The following is a 20054-nucleotide window of genomic DNA, read 5'->3' as shown; positions in this document are numbered from 1 at the left end:
GGTAAAGTTAGTTTACAGAAGAAAGCGTCCATGTTTGAAAGTGACGTTTAATTGTGTGGCAGACAAAGTGACGATTCAGAGAAAGATTTGACAGAATAGGATGTGGCCAACACTCACAAGAACACAGAGGGAAGAGGGATCACATAAGAGAGTAATATAAATTAAAGATTATTAACTTTCTGTAGATAGTACCTAATGATGGAAATTGGTAAAGTGGCAATTATTCCTTAACCAGCCTTTCCCAAAATAACCACATAGAGACCTTCAAAGCCCTAGCTCTCAGCTGGGCAGACTCTCACCTGCTCATCCCAGTTAACCTGCCCATCTGGCCCCATCCAGTCATAGCCAAGCAATACCTTCCAGGGCTGAGATCACATCCATCGCCTCCCAAGTCTCCTGTGAAATGGTCTTTCCTGCTTCTCTTTCTTCTTCCCAGAGTCCTCTCTCCCTCCCACCTTCCACTCCTGCCCAGCTAACTAAAACAAATCAGAAAATGCCTTAGGTAGGTGAGGAAGGACAGAGACACAGTTTCACACAGTGTGACCCAAGAGGGTGACTTGGGGTTCTCTTCTCTAACACTCTGAATCCTGAGCTGAGGGAAATGGCTCTGCAGTCAGGAGCACAAGCAGCTCTGTCAGAGGAACAAGGCTCGTTTCTGAGCACGCACACAGGAGCCCACAGCTGCCTAGGACTCTATTCCTGATACACCCACACAGACAGACTTTTAAACAAAACACCAATGCACATAAAAATAAGTAATAATAAATACAAAATGCATAAATGTACATTCTATAAAATGATAAAAAAAAAAAAAACAAACCCTTTGTGTATTCTGGATACCAGTTTTCTGCCCTAAGTAGGCTATCAAGGAGTTTCTTCCATTTTGTAGGTATTTGACCAGGTCAGTTTCATGGCATCCTATGTGCCTTTGGTAGCAGGATTTCATATCAGTAGCACTCTTTCCTGCTGGGTGCCTACCTCATGACCTGGAAGCAAGAAACCAGTGCCACGGTTTGCAAGAGGGGACACTGAAGAAACACTCCAAGCTACCAAAGAAGCCCTGTCTTAGAGTGGACAAAAGGGAATTTTTTCTCTTTTTTCTTCTTTTGCTTGTTTGTGTTTTTTGGTTTGCTTGAGTTTTGTTAGTTCTTTTGGGGGAGTTGTTGTTTTTTTCATTTGATGAAAAATCAGGAGTTGTTATGGCATGAATTGGTTTATGGAAACTCAGGTCTGACCCATGTATCCGAGTCTGTGGTCTTCAGCAAACTCAGTGCTGCTGCTACTTGTATGGCTCAGCGAGACCCCAGGAATTATGAGTGGAACACTGCCTGCACTGTTGTAATCGCTTTATATATAGGAGTAGTTTTGCTATTCTGAGTCATTAGTGATTTCACATGATTCGCAATAATTAAGAATATTTCCAGGAAAGTGGAGAGATAACCCACAGGTTAAGAGCACTGGCTGCTCTTCCTGATGTCCTGAGTTCAATCCCCAAGAACCACATGGTGGCTCATAACCATCTGTAAGAGGATTCAATTCCCTCTTCTGATGTACATGAAGACATATGATATATATATATGATGCTATATATTATATATATGATATATATCTGATGCTATATATCTGATATATCTGATATATCTGATATATCTGATATATGATATATCAGATATCTGATATATCTGATATATCTGATATATGATATGTCTGATATATATGACATATATGATATATATGATATATGATATGTATGGTATATGATATATGTGATATATGTGATATATGTGATATATGTGATATATGTGATATATGTGATATATATATTTATATATATATATATAAAATGATGCAGACTAAACTCTCATGGATTAGCCAAAAATAAAAAAAAAATATATGTTTCCATTGTTGTCTTCAATTATGGGCTTACAATTTGCAGCCATGCCTCCCCTACCTCTGCAGTAGAGTGCTGGGATTGTAGCAACACCCAGCTCTGCCCTGTGAATAGCATTTTGAAGTGTATAAAAACTAAACTTTGAGCAGTAACGTAAGAAGTAGCTGGAATGATATTTAAAAAAAAAAAAAGAAAAGAAAAAGAAAAAGAAAAAAAAAAGTCTTCAGTAAAGAAGCATGCTTGTAAAATGCAGTAAGTACACAAAGGAGCCTGCTATTCCCTGTGGTGCCAACAACTTGGGGCAGCAGCCATGGCAGGAGAACCCTGGAGTATGCATTCTCTCCAGGAGACCTAACAGAACTGGGAGTCTTCTCCACCAATTGTTGGTGACAGATTGACCACACTCCAACATGCCTCCCTCCAAGTCAGAGGTCTGCACATGCTCTGTGGGCACCAGGCTGGGGCTGCTCCAGGTGTATGCTAGAGTCACAGCACTGCCTTGCTTCCCTGAACTCTGCTGAGATCAACCTCTGGTTTCCTGCTTCCAGGACAGAAGGGAGGAGCCAAGCTGCCAAGATTGCTGTGTACTCTGCAAGGATCAGGGGTCCAAGATGTAACTGTCACCCAAATATAACACATGGGTAGCAATGCACAGGCCATGGCTGAAGGGTTTCCCAGGTGGGGACACAGTTCTCACCAAGTGGAGGTAAATAGTTAAGCCTTGTGTATCTCCATCTTCCTCATTTTCTGTTCCAGTTTTTCTGTATTACAAAGTTTAGGACAGCTGTGCTTGCTGACCAGCTTGGTGTGCTAGGGCAAGGCCTTCTGCAGCCAGCTAGCTCTGCCTCTGAAGAGTCCACCAGACAGCTTTATGCAAATCCTGGTTTGCTGGCCTGCTCCTCCCCCCACTAAAGAGCTTGGGGAAAACAGATTAAGCTGAATCATTGCTAGAAACTGAAAGCAAATGTGGGTGGAAAGGAAGCAGTGACCCTGTCAGCAGCCTAGAAAAAGAAACCTAAGGGGACCAGAAGTGAACAGCTCTAGGAGCATCTAGGAGGCTCAGCCACTGCTGCTGGGCTCTGAGGAAGGAAGGGAGCTGACCCCTGAGCACTGGGGAGACCTTGACCCTCCTCCCCCCACTTTCCCAATACCAGCCTCTAGGCAGTCAGGGCTGGACCTAGATTTTGGAGGACTTGGAGTTCCTCCACAGCCAGCTCAGACCAGAGTCATGCTGACAACTCACAGCAAATTCAGACAGTCTGCGCAGCAGCCCTCCTACTGTGCTCAGCCTGGATCACCCTGGCACCAGAAAACCTGCTTACCTTCAGCAAAGGAGCCTTTGATCTCCTCCACCTTGGATGACTGACAATTCCAGATTGAAGCCTTCCCTAGGGGGGAGATACAGAAAGGGGACTGGAAACCCAACAGCCATCTAGGCAGCTACAACCTCCTGTTTGCCTGCCTGAGCACCTCTCAGGACACACTATGGAGGACCACCCTGCTTGCCCAAGCCTGGAGGCTCAACAGCCAGCAGGCCACTTGGAGCAGTTTGGAAAAAGGGATGGAGCTGTGAGCTTCAGCACTGATGGGAGCTGCAAAAGAGAGTGGGGTTCAACCCCAGCAGAATCATTCCAGTCTCTGCCAAGGTTTCTGATCCTGGAGCCTGAACCACAGCAGAAGAAATTAATTCTGTCTAGGTGTAGACACTGAACTCTGGTCCTGGGTAAGTGTTGGTTTAACTTTTAAACTTTAGAAATTTCTTTGTCACATAGTTAAACTTTTGCTTGTATCTTTACATTTGTTCCTCTTTGAGACAGTACCATACCTCAGGAAAATATCAAGTATAAATGAGAGTTTTCATCTAAATGTGATCCTGAAGCTCCGTTACAAAACGGAATGCATATGTTTTGTAATCATAACTTCTGAAATCTTGGATGGTTTCGCCTCCTTCTACTATGCAAAGTTTGGAAAACATTGTATTATGGTTAAGCTAGTTCTATTTCACTAAAAGTGTGGAAAGCTGTAAGTGGAAACACAAAACATGTTCAGAGTCCATACAACATTTATGTTGTTAAACAAATTTAGATTCAGAATCAATGAAGGATTTGAGTCCTAGTAAAAGACTTCCAACTTTTAGCTGGCTTCATTAACATGGTTGTCAGTCACTAATTTCTGGAGTTACCTTTAATGTAATTCTTAAATAAATGTTCAACTTCTACAAAGTATTCATCATTTGAATAAAATGCCCATCTGCTTAATGTAGATTCAATCCTTCATGTAAAAAAAAATCATCTTAAGTTTAAGGTTAAAAAAATGATCTCTTCAGTAAAAAGTGAGATTTTGAATGAAGACTTGCTCATTTATGAAACAAAACAACAACTAGTTCTACCCTGTATTAAAGCAGTTCCTTCTAATGTAAATTCACCATTTGCTGCCTTCATACAAGTTTTTATTAAGAAAGGCAACTTTAAAGTAAATATCCAAATACCTCACATTTCCCTACATTGGTTCTCTTGAGATGTGGTTTACTGCTTTATGTCATGCTTATAGTATTTCTAGGTTCTGTGAAACTTCTTTCATGAGTCTGAAAATAATATTTATAACTTTTCACAAATTCAACACTACCTAGGATCACATTTTATTGTTAAATATATTTTTGAATGTGTTGATTAATTCAGAGGACATTCCTAAGTCTCCTGACTCCCACATGAAGTGTGCAGGAGAAGATGTGTCTTAAAGAAAATCAAAGCTGGGTAGTTTCCTGTAGCATTGGGATGTCTAAGATCTACAGTGTTCCTGAGTATGATAACTCAGAGAGGAAGGAGCTCTGAGCTCACTCAGGAGTAGAGAGGTGTGGGAGGGTCAGCAGGGGAGACTGCAGACCACCTGTGCAAGAAAAGATGCTAAGGACATTGATGATCTCACATGGAGTTTGAATTCCCAGGACAATGTCCTCCCTTGAAGCAGAGATCAAAGAAGCTTTGAGGAAAGAAGGAGGCAGAGAGCAGAGCTGCAGCAGGCCATTCAGAAAGGGGATCTTGAAGAGAACCCCTGACTCAGGAGGAAGGAAGGTAAGTTCAGTGGTCAGCCCATGAGCCTCCTGTGAATTCCTCTCACATAAGCATCTCTGGGCTGCAAAGTCAATGCTCTGCTTCTTGTCACATAACACAAGAAAGAACTTTGAGCAGTGTGACAATCACACTTCTGTGTCATGCTGTCTGTGATGCTGGAGTCTGTCCTCTGAGATTCAAACTACCTTAGAGGTTTGAAAGCCTGGGCCCACTTCTTGCATTTCTTAACTGGTTCCTCAGAGAGAATTACTGGCCTCTTCCTCCTGCTGCTGTGCCTACCCTGCTGTGAGGAACTGCATCCCACTGGAAGTATCTCAACCAAAATCAACCTTTCTTACCACCAGACCAGGGGGCAAACAAATAAACATGTATTAGAACTTAAAAGTAAAATCACCTAAATTTCTTGACAGTGACTCTGCTTTTTTCTAGGTGTCGAACTGGAGATAACCTGAGAACTTGCTTGTGTTTCAGTCTTCAGAGAACTGCAGGAAAGATCTGAACACCCAGATGGGTGGTGTATCTACTGTACCTCCCAATACATGCACCCTGACTTCAATTGATGGAGTATCAGCATGGAAGCTTTTTCTATATTTATTAATGAATTTGTTCATTTATTCATACATCCAATTTTCATTCATTCATTCATTCATTCATTCTGTGGTAGTTTAAAGGAAGGTGTCCCTCATATTTGAATGTTTGGTTCCTAGTTTGTAGAACTCTTTTCCAAAGATAAGAAGATGTGTTCTTTTTGGAAGTAAGTGGCTCCAAGTGTTTCTCTGTCTGTATCTCATTCTGTCTTTGTCTCTGTCTGTCTCTCTGTCTCTCTCTGTCTCTCTCTCTCTCTCTCTCTCTCTCTCTCTCTCTCTCTCTCTCTCCTCTCCTTCAGCCTTGTGCTGGGGACAAGATGTGAGTAATCTCTGCCATTTCTTCTCTCTGCCATCATGGACTCTAACTGGTTAATTTCATGCAACTCTGGTCTCTTTCTGGCTCTTTCCCCTCCTACCTCTCAACCCTCCTTGAGTTCTTTAGCCAATTTTTCTCCACACATCTCACTCAGCTTCTCTCATGTGGTGACAGGAAAACCTGATTTCATGTATCTAGCCAGCCTTGGGCCCACAGGTGAGAGTCAGTGGATCTCTGTCCTCTGGAGCCTTGGTCATCCATTGCATGAGACAGTCTCCAGACACAAGCATCTTTCTGCAGACCATACAACTTCATTCTTCTGTGAAGAACAGTCATTCTTGCACATCTGATCCCCACACCCACTTCATTCAGCCTTTCACCAGTGGAAATGCTACTTTCATTGGTTGTGTCACCCAGGTTTTAGAAACAGGGCCACAAGTGAGGTCATTGTTTAGGTATCTCTGGGGTTTGTTCTGGATTCCAAGAACACTGGTCATGCACATGTCACTCAGCCATGCTAGGAGGCAGAACACCCAGAGAGGTAAAACCAAACTCCAACCAACAACAGCGCCAAATCAAACTAGGTAAATCCATAGAAACCAGAGCAGCATTATTTGAGTCCTAACATTAAAACCTCTAAATGTGCATAGAGAAATGCAACAGGGTCATGCCAGGCTTATAGTTAACACTGTAAAGACACATAGGAAAGAGTTACAGTGTTCTGAGGAGAGTCCCTGAGAGGATCCTGTAGTGCTACAGTAGGAGAAGCTACAACCCTCAAACCAGACACATTGCAATTCACATTTTCAGTTAAAACTGTTTGGGCAAAAGAATATATTGTGTGACACACAATGACACACCTCAGCTCTCACAGAGAGATGTTTTCATGCATTTGTTTAAGTGTGTGTGTGTGTGTGTGTGTGTGTGTGTGTGTGTGTGTGTGTTGCAGTGTTTCAAGGGCAGAGGGAGGATAAGGAGGGATGGGAAGGTGAGCAGGATTGGGCTGTAAATGAACAATTCACAAAGAATCAATAGGAAGTTTAAAAACATTAAGGAGGATATACTTATTAAAATCTGTGTAGATGAAAATATGCATGGAAGAGCAGTCAGAGGACAAACTGGCTCCGACTTTGAAGGAGAGGTGGGATGTGTGCATGGCCTGCACCTAAGGCAAGGGCAGGTTTTCAGTCTGGCAAGTCACTTGAGGCCTCAGACCCACAACCCCTGGAAGACACAAATTGTCAGCTGCACCAAGAATCAGATGCAGCTGTGTTCTTTCCTGTGTCAGGAAATTTCCTTCTCTGTGAAAAGCCTTTCTTTCATGAAGACTTTTTTGACAGGTTTTCAGTTTTTAAGTAAACTACAGGGTTTTATTTTGTTTTTTGGTTTTGTTTGTTTGTTGTTGTTGTTTGGTTTTTTGTTCTTTTTAAAAGTTTTTGTTTTTGTTTTTTGTTTTTTTTTGTTTTTTTAAGACAGGGTTTCTATGTATATACCTGGCTGTCCTGGATCTTACTCTGTAGACCAGGCTGGCCTCGAACACAGAATCTGCCTACCTTTGCCTCCCAAGTGCAGGGATTAAATGCTTGCTCCACCAGCACCAGGCCAATTTGATAACAGTATCATTTGCAAAGTTCTATGTTAGATTTTTATTTCTCCGGGTTTTTTGTTTTGTTTTTGTTTTTTTGTTTTTTTATTGCTGTATTGGTTCATGATGGACCTGGACAGTATAGCCAATATCTGGTAACTTTTATACCGTTTTGTGCACTTTTGAGATTGTCCTTTAGTAAAACACATTTCTACTCTTTTCTCTTTCCAAAACTTCCCATGAGCACAGCTCACTCCATAGCCTTCCTCAATATCCTCTCACAGACACATAACAGGCTGAGACCAGAACTCTACTAATGGCCTAGGGAGCAAAATCCAAAAGAAATCAGACCATTGAATTTTTTTTTTCCTTCCTTTAGAAACACCAGGAGGACAAGACTCCAGGGAAAGAAAGTGAAACCCTGGTGTTCTATGGAATCACCTGCATACTCCATGTGAGAACAAAGTGGGTTCTCCCAGAATCCCACCTGAGCCTGCTGGGCAGAGTGTGATACTGGTCACAAAACAATCAGAAACAAAACGACAGAAAAGAAACCGCTTATGGTTTTTGTAATCTCAGTCGAGTTTCGTTCATAGTCCTCTGACCGCTGAAGGGAACTTTGCACGTTGGACATCTAACAGACTTAAAACATAACTTTACTGATGGTCAACTGCACGATATCCGCGAATGGCAAGCAATCGCGGAATTGATCTTTCATCCTTTAGAAACCCACGAAGCCTGAGACCTAAGATAGGAACAGAAAACCTAGCAATCTCATCATCCCTGGTGTAACTGCTATGGTTTGGTTTCATCGCGCTGGACCATGCCTCCTCTTCCGCGAATTGAAGAAAGCCAAAAGACAGACCTCCTTCCCAATGCAAGTTGTGTCAGGGTTGACCCTCCCCCCATCTTCCCACCCCCGGATGGCCTTTCCATGACTCCTAGAAACCGGCTGATCCACGCTGCAGTGCCTTGGAAAACGCAGCGGCACAACCCAAAACATTTCCCTTAAAATCGTTTTCTAAAGGCCTAAGAAAAGACACGGAGCATCAAGTACAAATCGCTGTTTCTTTATTGTGGAAGCAGAGGTGTACTCTGAAGCTAACCAGCTGTAGGGAATGAAGAGTTTTGTGGGGACAGATCTGCTTTGACACAAACCTTGCACTAAAGGCCAGAAAGGCGCCTGCTGATCTCTAAGGCCCCTGCTGCTAGCCAGCTGTGAAGAATGCGCCCTGACCGAGTCCTTAGTCTACATCTCCAGCCTCCGAAGGACACTGGCTGGCACTCATTGGAGGGACACCCGCCACAGGTCTCGGTGTCGAGCGCGGCGAATGCTTCTTCTGCAGCATCCTCCCGGGTTCCAGAGTGGCTGTTTTCTCCTGTTGTTCCTCCTCCAGGAAGGGGGTGATGGAGTCAGGAACGCTGGAATCCCAGGGGCTCTGGATCCAGCAAGAGTCGGTCCTGAGGTAGATCCCTCGAAGTCATCGTTCCAAACGGGAAGCGGTTGTTCCTGGTAGTCACCACCGTCGTCTGAAGGGGACACGACGAATACCGGATAGAAGGGAAGAGACCTGGGACCGCTGTCTTCTGAGAAGCTGCCGAGCTGAGCTGAGGAGATTGGGCCTCTTACTTTGGCGGGACTGACTCCCAGGCCTGCTTCCCTTGCACCGACCAGAAAGTCAACTCCATCCCACGAGCAGCTCTTACCTTTGGAGGACGACGGCGCGTGCGCCAGTGCGGACAGCAGAGTCTTCTGTACCCTGCGAGCTCTGGGTCCTGTTCCGGTGCGCCCGACCTTGGCGACAGCAGACTCGGCACCGCGACCTGAGGCGGGAGTCCCTCCAATGAGTGCCAGCGACTGGCCATCGGAGACTGGAGAAGTAGATTACCAACTTGGTCAGGGCTCTTGCAAGAGCCGGGTATTTATAGTCTTTGAAGAGGGCGGAGTCGGGAGAGTCCGGAAATTACCACAGCAGGAAATGTTCGTCTGCCAGTTAGGCGGCAAAGGAAAGAAAACGAACGAACACTCGAAGCCTGCCCTTCCGAGTCTAGATCCGGGACAAAGGAAAAAACATCAATTTCAATGACTTGCAATTCTCGGATTGCGAGCAGTCGAGCGAATGCTTCCCATTGGCAAGGATACCGTGCAGTTGACCGTTTTGACACGCCCTGTGTCCTGAAAGATGAAAGATCTAAACGACTTAAAACGGAATTTTACCGACGGTCACCTGCACGCACTCCGCACGAATGGCAAGCAATCGCTCGACTGCTGGCCATCCGGAACGACAAGCAATCGCAGAATTGATGTTTCATCGTTCAGAGACACGGGGCGCGTGAAGACTGAAGAAACCCACAGAAAACTTAACGATCACATCACAGCCATGCGTTACTGTGATGGCAGGAGTGGATTCGCTTGCCTGTCCGATTCTGCTCCTGATCCGAACACGACGTTACAATCAAGGACAAAATGACGGTAAGGAAACCAAATCCGTCGTGTATCCTTCATAGCCCTCGGACCGCTGAACGGAACTTGGCACTTTGGACGTCTAGCGGACTTAAAACGGAATTTTACCGACGGGCAACTGCACGCAATCCGCACGAATGGCAACCAATCGCTAGACTGCTCGCCATCCGGCATGGTAAGCAATCGCGGAATTGATCTTTCATCCTTCTGAGACACAGAGCGCGTGAAGACTGAAGAAACAGAAAACTTAACGATCCCATCACAGCTGAGCTTTACTGCTATGACAGGAGTGGATTCGCCTGCCTGTCCGATTCTGCTCCTGATCCGAAATCGATGTTACAATCAAGGACAAAATCACGGTAAGGAAACCGCACATGCGGTTTGTAATCCGTAGAGTATCCTTCATAGTCCTCGGACCGCTGAACGGATCTTGGCATTTTGGACGTCTAGCGGACTTAAAACGGAATTTTACCGACGGTCAACTGCAAGCAATCCGCACGAATGGCAAGCAATCGCTTGACTGCTCGCCATCCGGAATGACAAGCAATCGCAGAATTATGTTTCATTGTTCAGAGACACGGGGCGAGTGAAGACTGAAGAAACCCACGGAAAACTTAACGATCACATCACAACTGGGCTTTACTGCCATGACAGGAGTGGATTCGCCTGCCTGTCCGATTCTGCTCCTGATCCGAACAGGACTTTACAATCAAGGACAAAATCACGGTAAGGAAACCGCACAAGCGCTTTGTAATCCGTAGAGTTCCTTAATAGTCCTCGGACCGGACCGCTGAACGGATCTTGGCATTTTGGAGGTCTAGAGGACTTAAAACGGAATTTTACCGACGGTCTACTGCACGCAATCCGCATGAATGCCAAGCAATCGCTCGGCTGCTCGCAGTCCGAAATGGCAAGCAATCGTGGAATTGATATTTCAACCTTCTGAGACACCGGGCGCATGAAGACGGAAGAAACCCACAGAAAACTTAGCGATCCCATCACAGCCATGCGTCACTGAGATGGCAGGAGTGGATTCGCCTGCCTATCCGATTCTGCTCCTGATCCGAATACGATGTTACAATCAAGGACAAAATCACGGTATGGAAACCGCATATGCGGGTTGTAACCCATAGTGTGTTTGTAATCCGACTGCTTGCAATCCGTAATGGCAAGCAGATCAGAAGCAGAATCGGACAGGCGGGCGAATTCACTCCTGCCATTACAGTAATGCTTGGCTGTAATGCTATCACTAAGTTTTCTGTGGGTTTCTTCAGTCTTCATGCGCTCCGTGTCTCTGAACGATGAAAGATCAATTCCACGATTGCTTGCCATTCTTCCGGATTGCGTGCAGTTGACCTTTGGTAAAATTCCGTTTTAAGTCCGCTAGATGTCCAATGTGACAAGTTTCGTTCAGCGGTCCGAGGACTATGAAGGATATAAGACGGATTACAACCCGCATATGAGGTTTCCTTATCGTGATTATGTCCTTGATTGTAACGTCGTGTTCAGATCAGGAGCAGAATCGGACAGGCAGGCGAATCCACTCCTGCCATCGCAGTAACGCTTGGCTGTGATGGGATTGCCAAGTTTTCTGTGGGTTTCTTCAGTGTTCACGCGTCCCGTGTCGTGTCTCTGACCGATGAATCAATTCTGCGATTGCTTGCCATTCTGGATTGCGTGCAGTCGAGCAATTGCTTGCCATTCGTGCGGATTGCGTGCAGTTGACCTTTAGTAAAATTCCGTTTTAAGTCCACTAGACGTCCTAGGTGCCAAGTTCCGTTCTGGGGTCCGAGGACTATGAAGGATACACGAAGGCTTACAACCCGCATATGCGGTTTCCTTACCATGATTTTGTCCTTGATTGTAACATGGTGTTCTGATCAGGAGCAGAATCGGACAGGAAGGCGAATTCTGCCTGTGACCCCTGCCATCGCAGTAACGCTTGGCTGTGATGCAATCGCTAAGATTTCTGTGGGTTTCTTCAGTCTTCACGCGCCCCGTGTCTCTGACCGATGAAACATGAATTCTGCGATTGCTTGGCATTCCCTATAGTGAGCAGTCGAGCGACTGATTGCCATTCTTCCGGATTGCATGCAGTTGACCATCAGTAAAATTCCGTTTTAAGTCCGCTAGACGTCCTAGGTGGCAAGTGCCTTTCAGCGGTCCGTGGACTATGAAGAATACACGACGGATTACAACCCGCATATGCGGTTTCCTTACCGTGATTTTGTCCTTGATTGTAACGTCGTTTTCGGATCAGGAGCAGAATCAGACAGGCAAGCGAATCCACTCCTGCCATCACAGTAACGCATGGCTGTGATGTGATCGTTAAGTTTTCTGTGGGTTTCTTCAGTCTTCACGCGCCCCGTGTCTCTGAACGATGAAACATCAATTCTGCGATTGCTTGTCATTCCGGATGGCCAGCAGTCGAGCGATTGCTTGCCATTCGTGCAGAGTGCGTGCAGGTGACCGTCGGTAAAACTCCGTTTTAAGTCGTTTAGATCTTTCATCTTTCAGGACACAGGGCGTGTCAAAACGGTCAACTGCACGGTATCCTTGCCAATGGGAAGCATTCACTCGACGGCTCGCAATCCGAGAATTGCAAGCAATTGAAATTGATGCTTTTTCCTTTGTCCCGGATCTAGACTCGGAAGGGTAGGCTTCGAGTGTTCGTTCGTTTTCTTTCCTTTGCCGACTAACTGGCAGACGAACATTTTCTGCTGTGGTAATTTCCGGACTCTCCCGACTCCGCCCTCTTCGAAGACTATAAATACCCGGCTCTTGCAAGAGCCCTGACCAAGTTGGTAATCTACTTCTCCAGTCTCCGATGGCCAGTCGCTGGCACTCATTGGAGGGACTCCCGCCTCAGGTCGCGGTGTCCAGACTGCCGTCGCCAAGGTCGGGCGCTCCGGAACAGGACCCAGAGCTCGCAGGATACAGAAGACTCTGCTGCCCGCACTGGCGCACGCGCTGCTGTCCTCCAAAGGTAAGAGCCGCTCGAGGGATGGAGTTGACTTTCTGGTCGGTGCAAGGGAAGCAGGCCTGGGAGTCAGTCCCGCCAAAGTAAGAGGCCCAATCTCCTCAGCTCGGCAGCTTCTCAGAAGACAGCGGTCCCAGGTCTCTTCCCTTCTATCCGGTATTCGTCGTGTCCCCTTCAGACGACGGTGGTGACTACCAGGAACAACCGCTTCCCGTTTGGAACGATGACTTCGAGGGAATCTACCTCAGGACCGACTCTTGCTGGATCCAGAGCCCCTGGGATTCCAGCGTTCCTGACTCCATCACCCCCTTCCTGGAGGAGGAACAACAGGAGAAAACAGCCACTCTGGAACCCGGGAGGATGCTGCAGAAGAAGCATTCGCCGCGCTCGACACCGAGACCTGTGGCGGGTGTCCCTCCAATGAGTGCCAGCCAGTGTCCTTCGGAGGCTGGAGATGTAGACTAAGGACTCGGTCAGGGCGCATTCTTCACAGCTGGCTAGCAGCAGGGGCCTTAGAGATCAGCAGGCACCTTTCTGGCCTTTAGTGCAAGGTTTATGTCAAAGTGGATCTGTCCCCACAAAACTCTTCATTCCCTGCAGCTGGTTAGCTTCAGAGTACACCTCTGCTTCCACAATAAAGAAACAGCGATTTGTACTTGATGCTCCGTGTCTTTTTTTTAGGCCTTTAGTAAACGATTTTAAGGGAAATGTTTTGGGTGGTGCTGCTGCGTTTTCCAAGGAAATGACTGCAGCATGGATAGCCGGTTTCTAGGAGTCATGGAGAGGCCATGCAGGGGCAACCCTGAAACAACTTGCATTGGTAAAGAGGTTTGTCTTTTGGCTTTCAGGAATCGCGGAGGACTAGGCGTGGTCCAGCGCGATGAAACCAAACCATAGCAGTTACACCAGGGATGATGAGATTGCTAGGTTTTCTGTTCCTATCTTAGGTCTCAGGCTTCGTGGGTTTCTAAAGGATGAAAGATCAATTCCGCGATAGCTTGCCATTCGCGGATATCGTTCAGTTGACCATCGGTAAAGTTACGTTTTAAGTCTGTTAGATGTCCAACGTGCAAAGTTCCGTTCAGTGGTCAGAGGACTATGAACGAAACTCGACTGAGATTACAAAGACCTTAAGCGGGTTTTTTTTTTTCTGTCGTTTTGTTTCTGATTGTTTTTCGACCAGTATCCCACTCTGCCCAGCAAGTTCAGGTGGGATCTGGGAGAACCCACTTTGTTCTCACATCGAGTATGCAGGTGATTCCATAGAACACCAGGGTTTCACTTTCCTTCCCTGGAGTCTTGTCCTCCTGGTGTTTCTAAAGGAAGGAAAAAAAATATCAATGGTCGGATTCCTTTTGGAATTTGCTCCCTAGGCCACCAGTAGAGTTCTGGTCTCAGCCTGTTATGTGTCTGTGAGAGGATATTGAGGAAGGCTATGGAGTGAGCTGTGCTCATGGGAGTTTTGGAAAGAGAAAAGAGTAGAAACGTGTTCTTACTAAAGGACAATCTCAAAAGTGCACAAACCGGCATAAAAGTTACCAGATATTGGCTATACTGTCCAGGTCCATCATGAAACAATACAGCATTAAAAAAAACAAAACAAAACAAAACAAAACAAAACAAAACAAAACAAAACAAAAAACCCGGAGAAATAAAAATCTACCATAGAACTTTGCAAATGATACTGTTAAAAAAAAATTGGCCTGGTCTTGGTGGCATATGCCTTTAATCCCAGTACTTGGGAGGCAGAGGCAGGCAGATCTACAGATCTTCCAGGCCAGCCTGGTCTACAGAATAAGCTCCAGGACAGCCAGGGCTACACAGAAGAAACCTGTCTCAAAAAAAAAAAAAAAGAAAGAAAGAAAAAAAAACAAAACAAAAAACCCCAAAAAAACAAAAAACCCAAAACAAAACAAAACAAAAACCAAACCAAAACAAGACAAACCCCAAAAAACCACCAAAAAACAACAAAAAAACCTGTAGTTTACTTAAAAACTGACAACATGTCAAAAAAAAATGTTTGTTAAAGAAATGCTTTTCACGGAAAAGGAAATTTCCTGACACAGGAAAGAACACAGCTGCACCTGATTCTTGGTGCAGCTGCCAATTTGTGTCTTCCAGGGGTTGTGGGTCTGAGGTCTCAAGTGACTTGCCAGACTGAAAACCTGCCCTTGCCTTAGGTGCAGGCCATGCACACATCCCACCTCTCCTTCAAAGTCGGAGCCAGTTTGTCCTCTGACTGCTCTTCCATGCATATTTTCATCTACACAGATTTTAATAAGTATATCCTTCTTAATGTTTTTAAACTTTCTATTGATTCTTTGTGAATTGTTCATTTACAGTCCAATCCTGCTCACCTTCCTATCCCTCCTTATCCTCCCTCTGCCCTTGAAACACTGCAACACACACACACACACACACACACACACACACTTAAAACAAACAAATGCATGAAAACATCTCTCTGTGACAGTTGAGGTGTGTCATTGTGTGTCACACAATATACTCTTTTGCCCAAACAGCTCTAACTGAAAATGTGAATTGCAATGTGTCTGGTTTGAGGGCTGTAGCTTCTCCTACTGTAGCACTACAGGATCCTCTCAGGGACTCTCCTCAGAACACTGTAACTCTTTCCTATGTGTCTTTACAGTGTTAACTATAAGCCTGGCATGACCCTGTTGCATTTCTCTATGCACATTTAGAGGTTTTAATGTTAGGACTCAAATAATACTGCTCTGGTTTCTATGGATTTACCTAGTTTGATATGGTACTGTTGTTGGTTGGAGTTTGGTTTTACCTCTCTGGGTGTTCTGCCTCCTAGCATGGCTGAGTGACATGTGCATGACCAGTGTTCTTGGAATCCAGAACAAACCCCAGAGATACCCAAACAATGACCTCACTTGCGGCCCTGTTTCTAAAAGCTGAGTGACACAACCAATGAAAGTAGCATTTCCACTGGTGAAAGGCTGAATGAAGTGGGTGTGGGGATCAGATGTGCAAGAATGACTGTTCTTCACAGAAGAATGAAGTTGTATGGTCTGCAGAAAGATGCTTGTGTCTGGAGATGTGACTGTCACATGGATGACCAAGGTTCCAGAGGACAGAGATCTACTGACTCTCACCTGTGGGCCCAAGGCTGGCTAGATACATGAAATCAGGTTTTCCTGTCACCACATGAGAGAAGCTGAGTGAGATGTGTGGAGAAAAGTTGGCTAAAGAACTCAAGGAGGGTTGAGAGGTAGGAGGGGAAAGAGCCAGAAAGAGAACAGAGTTGCATGAAATTAACCAGTTAGAGTCCATGATGGCAGAGAGAAGAAATGGCAAAGATTACTCACATCTTGTCCCCAGCACAAGGCTGAACAGGAGGAGAGAGAGAGAGAGACACAGAGAGAGAGAGAGAGACAGAGACAGAGACAGAGACAGAGACAGAATGACATACAGACAGAGGAACACTTGGAGCCACTTACTCCCCAAAAGAACACATCTTCTTATCTTTGGAAAAGAGTTCTACAAACTAGGAACCAAACATTCAAATAAGAGGACCACCTTCCTTTAAACTACCACAGAATGAATGAATGAATGATTGAATGAATGAATGAAAATTGGATGGATGAATAAATGAACAAATTCATTAATAAACATAGAAAAAGCTTCTATGCTGATACTCCATCAATTGAAGTCAGGGTGCATGTATTGGGAGGTACAGTAGATACACCACCCATCAGGGTGTTCAGATCTTTCCTGCAGTTCTCTGAAGACTGAAACACAAGCAAGTTCTCAGGTTATCTCCAGTTCCATGCCTAGAAAAAAGCAGAGTCACTGTCAAGCAATTTAGGTGATTTTACTTTTAAGTTCTAATACATGTTTATTTGTTTGCCCCCTGGTCTGGTGGTAAGAAAGGTTGATTTTGGTTGAGATACTTCCAGTGGGATGCAGTTCCTCACAGCAGGGTAGGCACAGCAGCAGGAGGAAGGGGCCAGTAATTCCCTGTGAGGGACCAGTTAAAAAATGCAAGAAGTGGGCCCAGGCTTTCAAACCTCTAAGGCAGTTTGAATCTCAGAGGACAGACTCCAGCATCACAGACAGCATGACACAGAAGCATGATTGTCACACTGTTCAAAGTTCTTTCTTCTGTTATGTGACAGGGAGCAGAGCATTGACTTTGCAGCCCAGAGATGCTTATGTGAGAGGAATTCACAGGAGGCTCATGGGCTGACCACTGAACTTACCTTCCTTCCTCCTGAGCCAGGGGTTCTCTTCAAGTTCCCCGTTCTGAATGGCCTGCCACAGCTCTGCTCTCTGCCTCCTTCTTTCCTCACAGCTTCTTTGATCTCTGCTTCAATGGAGGACATTGTCCTGGGAATTCAAACTCCATGTGAGATCATCAATGTCCTTAGCATCTCTTCTTGCACAGGAGTTCTGCAGTCTCACCTGCTGACCCTCCCACACCTCTCTACTCCTGAGTGAGATCAGAGCTCCTTCCTCCCTGAGTTATCATACTCAGGAACACTGTAGATCTTAGACATCCCAATGCTACAGGAAACTACCCAGCTTTGATTTTCTTTAAGACACATCTCTCCTGCACACTTCATGTGGGAGTCAGGAGACTTAGGAATGTCCTCTGAATTAATCAACACATTCAAAAATATATGGAGTACTATTCAGCAATTAAAAACAATGAATTCATGAATTCTTTAGGCAGATGGATGGAACTGGAAAATACCATCCTAAGCAAGGTGCACAAGCAATCACAAAAGAATACACATGGACTGCAGTCATTGATAAGTGGATATTAATTAGCCCTGAAGATCTGAATACTGAAGATAAAATTAGCATATAAAATGATTCCCATGAAGAAGGAATAAGAGGGCCCTAATCCTAGAAAGGCTTGATCCAGCACAGTAGGGGAATACAGGACAGAGAAAAGGGAGGGGGAAAGATAGGAGAATGGATGGAGAGAAGAGGACTTCTGAGACATATGGGGGGGGGACGACTGGGAAAGGGAAAGGCTTCAAGAATGTAAACCAAGAATATAGAAAATAAATAAAAAAATTTAAAAAAAGATATACTTCATGAACAATTAAACATTAATGTAAAAAAAAACAATAAAATGTGATCCTAGGTAGTGTTGAATTTGTTAAAAGTTATAAATATTATTTTCAGACTCATGAAAGAAGTTTCACAAAACCTAGAAATATTATAAGCATGACATAAAGCAGTAAACCACCTCTCAAGAGAAGCAATGTACAGAAATGTGAGGTATTTGGATATTTACTTTAAAGTTGCCTTTCTTAATAAAACCTTGTATCTAGGCAGCAAATGGTGAATTTACATGAGCAGGAACTGCTTTAATACAGGGTAGAACTAGTTGTTGTTTTGTTTCATAAATGAGCAAGTCTTCATTCAAAACCTCACTTTTTACTGAAAGGATCAGGTTTTCACTTAAACTTTAGATGATTTTTTTGACATGAAGGATTGAATCTATATTAAGCAGATTTGAATTTTATTCAAATGATGAATATTTTTGAACAAGTTGAACATATATTTAAGAATTACCTTAAAGGTAACTCCAGAAATAAATCACTGACAACCATGTTAATGAAGCCAGCTAAAAATTGGAAGTCTTTTACTAGAACTCAAATCCTTCATTGATTCTGAATCTAAATTTGTTTAACAACATAAATGTCCAATGGACTCTGAACATGTTTTGTGTTTCCACTTACAGCTTTCCACACTTTTAGTGAAATAGAACTAGCTTAACCATAATGCAGTGTTTGCTAAACTTTGCATAGTAGTTGGAGGCAAAACCATCCAAGATGTCAGAAGTTATCATTACAAAACATATGCATTCGGTTTGTTACCGAGCTTCAGGATCGCATTTAGAAGAAAACTCTCATTTATACTTGAAATTTTTACTGAGGTATGGCTCTGTCTCAAAGAGGAACAAATGTAAAGATACAAGCAAAAGTTTAACTCTGTGACAAAGAAATTTCTAAAGTTTAAAAGTTAAACCAACACTTACATAGGACCAGCGTTCAGTGTCTACACTGGGAGACATTTAGTTTCTTCTGCTGTGGTTCAGGCTCCAGGATCAGAAACCTTGGCAGAGACTGGAATGATTCTGCTGGGGTTGAACCCCACTCTCTTTTGCAGCTCCCATCAGTGCTGAAGCTCACAGCTCCATCCCTTTTTCCAAACTGCTCCAAGTGGCCTGCTGGCTGTTGAGCCTCCAGGCTTGGGCAAGCAGGGTGGTCCTCCATAGCCTGGCCTGAGAGGTGCTCAGGCAGGCAAACAGGAGGTTGTGGCTGCCTAGATGGCTGTTGGGTTCCCAGTCCCCTTTCTGTATCTCCCCCCTAGGGAAGGCTTCAATCTGGAATTGTCAGTCATCCAAGGTGGAGGAGATCAAAGGCTCCTTTGCTGAAGATAAGCAGGTTTTCTGGTGCCAGGGTGATCCAGGCTGAACACAGTAGGAGGGCTGCTGGGCAGACTGTCTGAATTTTGCTGTGAGTTGTCAGCATGACTCTGATCTGAGCTGGCTGTGGAGGAACTCCAAGTCCTCCAAAATCTAGGTCCAGCCCTGACTGCCTAGAGGCTGGCATTGGGAAAGTGGGGGGAGGAGGGTCAAGGTCTCCCCAGTGCTCTGGGGCCAGCTCCCTTCCTTCCTCAGAGCCCAGCAGCAGTGGCTGAGCCTCCTAGATGCTCCTACAGCTGTTCAGGTCTGGTCCCCTTAGGTTTCTTCTTCTAGGCTGCTGACAGGGTCATTGCTTCCTCTCCACCCACATTTGCTTTCAGTTTCTAGCAATGATTCAGCTTAATCTGTTTTCCCTAAGGGAAATCCCCTAGGGGGATTTCCAGAGTATTGGATAACAGAACATGAGAAATTCCATTGTTATCTTTTAGGAGAATTTTTCAGTGTCAACTCTGAATAATTACTTCTGGGAAGCCTCCTCTGAGAACAGGAATTTAATTTCACATTATGAGCAAAATGAGACTTAATACAAAACAGACACAGTAATGTTTAAAAAAAAGAGCAGTCATTAACACTCTGAAATATGTACAAAACCTTTTATGATTTTGTGAGATATCTCCCCAAATAGAATTTTATAAGTTTTCACAAAGACAAGGGTATCTAGTTTGTTTTGTATTTTTTAAATTTAAAT

At 44.6% G+C, this 20054-nt stretch overlaps 1 long non-coding RNA gene across 3 annotated transcripts in view; it reads right to left on the bottom strand.

The window, feature by feature from the left end:
- The window catches only part of LOC127667040 (uncharacterized), a 31503-nt gene extending 11846 nt beyond the window's left edge, over positions 1-19657 (bottom strand). The window contains exons 1-3 of one of the 3 annotated variants that reach the window (XR_007973776.1): positions 18917-19657; positions 17124-17250; positions 13573-14210 (exon numbers count right to left, since the gene is read on the bottom strand). This is a non-coding gene — a long non-coding RNA (uncharacterized LOC127667040). Of the gene's footprint in view, positions 1-13572; positions 14211-17123; positions 17251-18916 lie in introns of those variants that run through there. The other 2 variants (XR_007973775.1, XR_007973774.1) reach the window with 2 other exon arrangements.
- Between the last annotated feature and the right edge of the window lie 397 nt (positions 19658-20054).

The sequence above is a fragment of the Apodemus sylvaticus genome, chromosome 16, assembly GCF_947179515.1.
Source record: "Apodemus sylvaticus chromosome 16, mApoSyl1.1, whole genome shotgun sequence".
In the NCBI taxonomy this organism is placed as follows: Eukaryota; Metazoa; Chordata; class Mammalia; order Rodentia; family Muridae; genus Apodemus; species Apodemus sylvaticus.
The sequence above is the reverse complement of the archived record's forward strand: the minus strand, read 5'-3'. Positions and strand labels throughout refer to the sequence as shown.